The following is a 7,500-nucleotide window of genomic DNA, read 5'->3' on the forward strand; positions in this document are numbered from 1 at the left end:
CCGACCAGGGCTGCCGCCCAACCGACTATTCACCCTTTTTGGGCGGGAATTTTTTCCATTTTTGTCCATTTTTCGGGTTTTTGGTCGGGCTTCAAAAACGGCAGCCCGAGGCCTGGCAGAGGCCGGGGCATGTCCCCGGTCGCGCCAGGCGGCTCGCGCGACCCGATTAGGCCCCGAAAGGAGTCGGGAAATCGGCAGACCTGCCCGAGTTCAGCCCGGGGGAGGCGGGGGGCAGGTCGGTTCGGCTCAAATCATTAACCAAAGCCGAGACTTGGTCTCGCTGGCGCAACCGAAGTGCCAGGCTGGATAACTCATTAACCAGAAGGCGGCTGGAGGCAGGCAGGGCTGATGGCTGAGGCCGGGTGGAGGCCACCCGCGGCCGGGAAAGTCAAAAGTCCCGTTGTGTGGAAGTCTATGAGGTCAGATTCGGCCGCCTTACCGGGCCTGCGGTTGATGGTTTCCCGCTTGGGCAAGCGAGTCGGCCCGGCAAAGTGGCCACTTGCATTTTCTGGCAAGTGTCTGCGAACAACGTTAATGAGTTGAACCTCGGCAATTGTCGGAAGTCCCGATGAAGAAATGAAAATGCCCCTTTTGCGGGGATTTGGATGCTCATGGCCGGCAGCAGGTGGCCCGACGCCCCGCCAACTTGACACTTGTCATTTCTGTCCTTGGGGGTTGGCGGGGTATCTGCACAGAGGTAGGAGGTGGCAGAATCGAGACTTGGTGAGTTTTCCAAACAAACGTCTCGAGCCTCCAGGTCTGCAGAGACCGACCAGGGCTGCCGCCCAACCGACTATTCACCCTTTTTGGGCGGGAATTTATTCCCTTTTTGCCCATTTTTCGGGTTTTTGGTCGGGCTTCAAAAGCGGCTGCCCGAGGCCTGGCAGGTGCCGGGGCATGGTCCCCGATCGCGCCAGGCGGCTCGCGCGACGCGATTAGGCCCCGAAAGGAGTCGGGAAATCGGCAGACCTGCCCGAGTTCAGCCCGCGGGGGCGGGGGGTAGGTCGGTTCGGCTCAAATCATTAACCAAAGCCGAGACTTGGTCTCGCTGGCGCAACCGAAGTGCCAGGCTGGATAACTCATTAACCAGAAGGCGGCTGGAGGCAGGCAGGGCTGATGGCTGAGGCCGGGTGGAGGCCACCCGCGGCCGGGAAAGTCAAAAGTCCCGTTGTGTGGAAGTCTATGAGGTCAGATTCGGCCGCCTTACCGGGCCTTCGGTTGATGGTTTCCCGCTTGGGCAAGCGAGTCGGCCCGGCAAAGTGGCCACTTGCATTTTCTGGCAAGTGTCTGCGAACAACGTTAATGAGTTGAACCTTGGAAATTGCCGGAAGTCCCGATGAAGAAATGAAAATGCCCCTTTTGCGGGGATTTGGATGCTCATGGCCGGCAGCAGGTGGCCCGACGCCCCGCCAACTTGACACTTGTCATTTCTGTCCTTGGGGGTTGGCGGGGTATCTGCACAGAGGTAGGAGGTGGCAGAATCGAGACTTGGTGAGTTTTCCAAACAAACGTCTCGAGCCTCCAGGTCTGCAGAGACCGACCAGGGCTGCCGCCCAACCGACTATTCACCCTTTTTGGGCGGGAATTTATTCCCTTTTTGCCCATTTTTCGGGTTTTTGGTCGGGCTTCAAAAGCGGCTGCCCGAGGCCTGGCAGAGGCCGGGGCATGGGCCCCGATCGCGCCAGGCGGCTCGCGCGACCCGATTAGGCCCCGAAAGGAGTCGGGAAATCGGCAGACCTTGCCGAGTTCAGCCCGCGGTGGCGGGGGGCAGGTCGGTTCGGCTCAAATCATTAACCAAAGCCGAGACTTGGTCTCGCTGGCGCAACCGAAGTGCCAGGCTGGATAACTCATTAACCAGAAGGCGGCTGGAGGCAGGCAGGGCTGATGGCTGAGGCCGGGTGGAGGCCACCCGCGGCCGGGAAAGTCAAAAGTCCCGTTGTGTGGAAGTCTATGAGGTCAGATTCGGCCGCCTTACCGGGCCTTCGGTTGATGGTTTCCCGCTTGGGCAAGCGAGTCGGCCCGGCAAAGTGGCCACTTGCATTTTCTGGCAAGTGTCTGCGAACAACGTTAATGAGTTGAACCTCGGAAATTGCCGGAAGTCCCGATGAAGAAATGAAAATGCCCCTTTTGCGGGGATTTGGATGCTCATGGCCGGCAGCAGGTGGCCCGACGCCCCGCCAACTTGACACTTGTCATTTCTGTCCTTGGGGGTTGGCGGGGTATCTGCACAGAGGTAGGAGGTGGCAGAATCGAGACTTGGTGAGTTTTCCAAACAAACGTCTCGAGCCTCCAGGTCTGCAGAGACCGACCAGGGCTGCCGCCCAACCGACTATTCACCCTTTTTGGGCGGGAATTTATTCCCTTTTTGCCCATTTTTCGGGTTTTTGGTCGGGCTTCAAAAGCGGCTGCCCGAGGCCTGGCAGAGGCCGGGGCATGGTCCCCGATCGCGCCAGGCGGCTCGCGCGACCCGATTAGGCCCCGAAAGGAGTCGGGAAATCGGCAGACCTGCCCGAGTTCAGCCCGGGGGGGGCGGGGGGCAGGTCGGTTCGGCTCAAATCATTAACCAAAGCCGAGACTTGGTCTCGCTGGCGCAACCGAAGTGCCAGGCTGGATAACTCATTAACCAGAAGGCGGCTGGAGGCAGGCAGGGCTGATGGCTGAGGCCGGGTGGAGGCCACCCGCGGCCGGGAAAGTCAAAAGTCCCGTTGTGTGGAAGTCTATGAGGTCAGATTCGGCCGCCTTACCGGGCCTTCGGTTGATGGTTTCCCGCTTGGGCAAGCGAGTCGGCCCGGCAAAGTGGCCACTTGCATTTTCTGGCAAGTGTCTGCGAACAACGTTAATGAGTTGAACCTTGGAAATTGCCGGAAGTCCCGATGAAGAAATGAAAATGCCCCTTTTGCGGGGATTTGGATGCTCATGGCCGGCAGCAGGTGGCCCGACGCCCCGCCAACTTGACACTTGTCATTTCTGTCCTTGGGGGTTGGCGGGGTATCTGCACAGAGGTAGGAGGTGGCAGAATCGAGACTTGGTGAGTTTTCCAAACAAACGTCTCGAGCCTCCAGGTCTGCAGAGACCGACCAGGGCTGCCGCCCAACCGACTATTCACCCTTTTTGGGCGGGAATTTATTCCCTTTTTGCCCATTTTTCGGGTTTTTGGTCGGGCTTCAAAAGCGGCTGCCCGAGGCCTGGCAGAGGCCGGGGCATGGGCCCCGATCGCGCCAGGCGGCTCGCGCGACCCGATTAGGCCCCGAAAGGAGTCGGGAAATCGGCAGACCTTGCCGAGTTCAGCCCGCGGTGGCGGGGGGCAGGTCGGTTCGGCTCAAATCATTAACCAAAGCCGAGACTTGGTCTCGCTGGCGCAACCGAAGTGCCAGGCTGGATAACTCATTAACCAGAAGGCGGCTGGAGGCAGGCAGGGCTGATGGCTGAGGCCGGGTGGAGGCCACCCGCGGCCGGGAAAGTCAAAAGTCCCGTTGTGTGGAAGTCTATGAGGTCAGATTCGGCCGCCTTACCGGGCCTTCGGTTGATGGTTTCCCGCTTGGGCAAGCGAGTCGGCCCGGCAAAGTGGCCACTTGCATTTTCTGGCAAGTGTCTGCGAACAACGTTAATGAGTTGAACCTCGGAAATTGCCGGAAGTCCCGATGAAGAAATGAAAATGCCCCTTTTGCGGGGATTTGGATGCTCATGGCCGGCAGCAGGTGGCCCGACGCCCCGCCAACTTGACACTTGTCATTTCTGTCCTTGGGGGTTGGCGGGGTATCTGCACAGAGGTAGGAGGTGGCAGAATCGAGACTTGGTGAGTTTTCCAAACAAACGTCTCGAGCCTCCAGGTCTGCAGAGACCGACCAGGGCTGCCGCCCAACCGACTATTCACCCTTTTTGGGCGGGAATTTATTCCCTTTTTGCCCATTTTTCGGGTTTTTGGTCGGGCTTCAAAAGCGGCTGCCCGAGGCCTGGCAGAGGCCGGGGCATGGTCCCCGATCGCGCCAGGCGGCTCGCGCGACCCGATTAGGCCCCGAAAGGAGTCGGGAAATCGGCAGACCTGCCCGAGTTCAGCCCGGGGGGGGCGGGGGGCAGGTCGGTTCGGCTCAAATCATTAACCAAAGCCGAGACTTGGTCTCGCTGGCGCAACCGAAGTGCCAGGCTGGATAACTCATTAACCAGAAGGCGGCTGGAGGCAGGCAGGGCTGATGGCTGAGGCCGGGTGGAGGCCACCCGCGGCCGGGAAAGTCAAAAGTCCCGTTGTGTGGAAGTCTATGAGGTCAGATTCGGCCGCCTTACCGGGCCTTCGGTTGATGGTTTCCCGCTTGGGCAAGCGAGTCGGCCCGGCAAAGTGGCCACTTGCATTTTCTGGCAAGTGTCTGCGAACAACGTTAATGAGTTGAACCTTGGAAATTGCCGGAAGTCCCGATGAAGAAATGAAAATGCCCCTTTTGCGGGGATTTGGATGCTCATGGCCGGCAGCAGGTGGCCCGACGCCCCGCCAACTTGACACTTGTCATTTCTGTCCTTGGGGGTTGGCGGGGTATCTGCACAGAGGTAGGAGGTGGCAGAATCGAGACTTGGTGAGTTTTCCAAACAAACGTCTCGAGCCTCCAGGTCTGCAGAGACCGACCAGGGCTGCCGCCCAACCGACTATTCACCCTTTTTGGGCGGGAATTTATTCCCTTTTTGCCCATTTTTCGGGTTTTTGGTCGGGCTTCAAAAGCGGCTGCCCGAGGCCTGGCAGAGGCCGGGGCATGGGCCCCGATCGCGCCAGGCGGCTCGCGCGACCCGATTAGGCCCCGAAAGGAGTCGGGAAATCGGCAGACCTTGCCGAGTTCAGCCCGCGGTGGCGGGGGGCAGGTCGGTTCGGCTCAAATCATTAACCAAAGCCGAGACTTGGTCTCGCTGGCGCAACCGAAGTGCCAGGCTGGATAACTCATTAACCAGAAGGCGGCTGGAGGCAGGCAGGGCTGATGGCTGAGGCCGGGTGGAGGCCACCCGCGGCCGGGAAAGTCAAAAGTCCCGTTGTGTGGAAGTCTATGAGGTCAGATTCGGCCGCCTTACCGGGCCTTCGGTTGATGGTTTCCCGCTTGGGCAAGCGAGTCGGCCCGGCAAAGTGGCCACTTGCATTTTCTGGCAAGTGTCTGCGAACAACGTTAATGAGTTGAACCTCGGAAATTGCCGGAAGTCCCGATGAAGAAATGAAAATGCCCCTTTTGCGGGGATTTGGATGCTCATGGCCGGCAGCAGGTGGCCCGACGCCCCGCCAACTTGACACTTGTCATTTCTGTCCTTGGGGGTTGGCGGGGTATCTGCACAGAGGTAGGAGGTGGCAGAATCGAGACTTGGTGAGTTTTCCAAACAAACGTCTCGAGCCTCCAGGTCTGCAGAGACCGACCAGGGCTGCCGCCCAACCGACTATTCACCCTTTTTGGGCGGGAATTTATTCCCTTTTTGCCCATTTTTCGGGTTTTTGGTCGGGCTTCAAAAGCGGCTGCCCGAGGCCTGGCAGAGGCCGGGGCATGGTCCCCGATCGCGCCAGGCGGCTCGCGCGACCCGATTAGGCCCCGAAAGGAGTCGGGAAATCGGCAGACCTGCCCGAGTTCAGCCCGGGGGGGGCGGGGGGCAGGTCGGTTCGGCTCAAATCATTAACCAAAGCCGAGACTTGGTCTCGCTGGCGCAACCGAAGTGCCAGGCTGGATAACTCATTAACCAGAAGGCGGCTGGAGGCAGGCAGGGCTGATGGCTGAGGCCGGGTGGAGGCCACCCGCGGCCGGGAAAGTCAAAAGTCCCGTTGTGTGGAAGTCTATGAGGTCAGATTCGGCCGCCTTACCGGGCCTTCGGTTGATGGTTTCCCGCTTGGGCAAGCGAGTCGGCCCGGCAAAGTGGCCACTTGCATTTTCTGGCAAGTGTCTGCGAACAACGTTAATGAGTTGAACCTTGGAAATTGCCGGAAGTCCCGATGAAGAAATGAAAATGCCCCTTTTGCGGGGATTTGGATGCTCATGGCCGGCAGCAGGTGGCCCGACGCCCCGCCAACTTGACACTTGTCATTTCTGTCCTTGGGGGTTGGCGGGGTATCTGCACAGAGGTAGGAGGTGGCAGAATCGAGACTTGGTGAGTTTTCCAAACAAACGTCTCGAGCCTCCAGGTCTGCAGAGACCGACCAGGGCTGCCGCCCAACCGACTATTCACCCTTTTTGGGCGGGAATTTATTCCCTTTTTGCCCATTTTTCGGGTTTTTGGTCGGGCTTCAAAAGCGGCTGCCCGAGGCCTGGCAGAGGCCGGGGCATGGGCCCCGATCGCGCCAGGCGGCTCGCGCGACCCGATTAGGCCCCGAAAGGAGTCGGGAAATCGGCAGACCTTGCCGAGTTCAGCCCGCGGTGGCGGGGGGCAGGTCGGTTCGGCTCAAATCATTAACCAAAGCCGAGACTTGGTCTCGCTGGCGCAACCGAAGTGCCAGGCTGGATAACTCATTAACCAGAAGGCGGCTGGAGGCAGGCAGGGCTGATGGCTGAGGCCGGGTGGAGGCCACCCGCGGCCGGGAAAGTCAAAAGTCCCGTTGTGTGGAAGTCTATGAGGTCAGATTCGGCCGCCTTACCGGGCCTTCGGTTGATGGTTTCCCGCTTGGGCAAGCGAGTCGGCCCGGCAAAGTGGCCACTTGCATTTTCTGGCAAGTGTCTGCGAACAACGTTAATGAGTTGAACCTCGGAAATTGCCGGAAGTCCCGATGAAGAAATGAAAATGCCCCTTTTGCGGGGATTTGGATGCTCATGGCCGGCAGCAGGTGGCCCGACGCCCCGCCAACTTGACACTTGTCATTTCTGTCCTTGGGGGTTGGCGGGGTATCTGCACAGAGGTAGGAGGTGGCAGAATCGAGACTTGGTGAGTTTTCCAAACAAACGTCTCGAGCCTCCAGGTCTGCAGAGACCGACCAGGGCTGCCGCCCAACCGACTATTCACCCTTTTTGGGCGGGAATTTATTCCCTTTTTGCCCATTTTTCGGGTTTTTGGTCGGGCTTCAAAAGCGGCTGCCCGAGGCCTGGCAGAGGCCGGGGCATGGTCCCCGATCGCGCCAGGCGGCTCGCGCGACCCGATTAGGCCCCGAAAGGAGTCGGGAAATCGGCAGACCTGCCCGAGTTCAGCCCGGGGGGGGCGGGGGGCAGGTCGGTTCGGCTCAAATCATTAACCAAAGCCGAGACTTGGTCTCGCTGGCGCAACCGAAGTGCCAGGCTGGATAACTCATTAACCAGAAGGCGGCTGGAGGCAGGCAGGGCTGATGGCTGAGGCCGGGTGGAGGCCACCCGCGGCCGGGAAAGTCAAAAGTCCCGTTGTGTGGAAGTCTATGAGGTCAGATTCGGCCGCCTTACCGGGCCTTCGGTTGATGGTTTCCCGCTTGGGCAAGCGAGTCGGCCCGGCAAAGTGGCCACTTGCATTTTCTGGCAAGTGTCTGCGAACAACGTTAATGAGTTGAACCTTGGAAATTGCCGGAAGTCCCGATGAAGAAATGAAAAT

This window comes from Pristiophorus japonicus, unplaced genomic scaffold (assembly GCF_044704955.1).
Source record: "Pristiophorus japonicus isolate sPriJap1 unplaced genomic scaffold, sPriJap1.hap1 HAP1_SCAFFOLD_2282, whole genome shotgun sequence".
Lineage (NCBI taxonomy): Eukaryota > Metazoa > Chordata > Chondrichthyes > Pristiophoridae > Pristiophorus > Pristiophorus japonicus.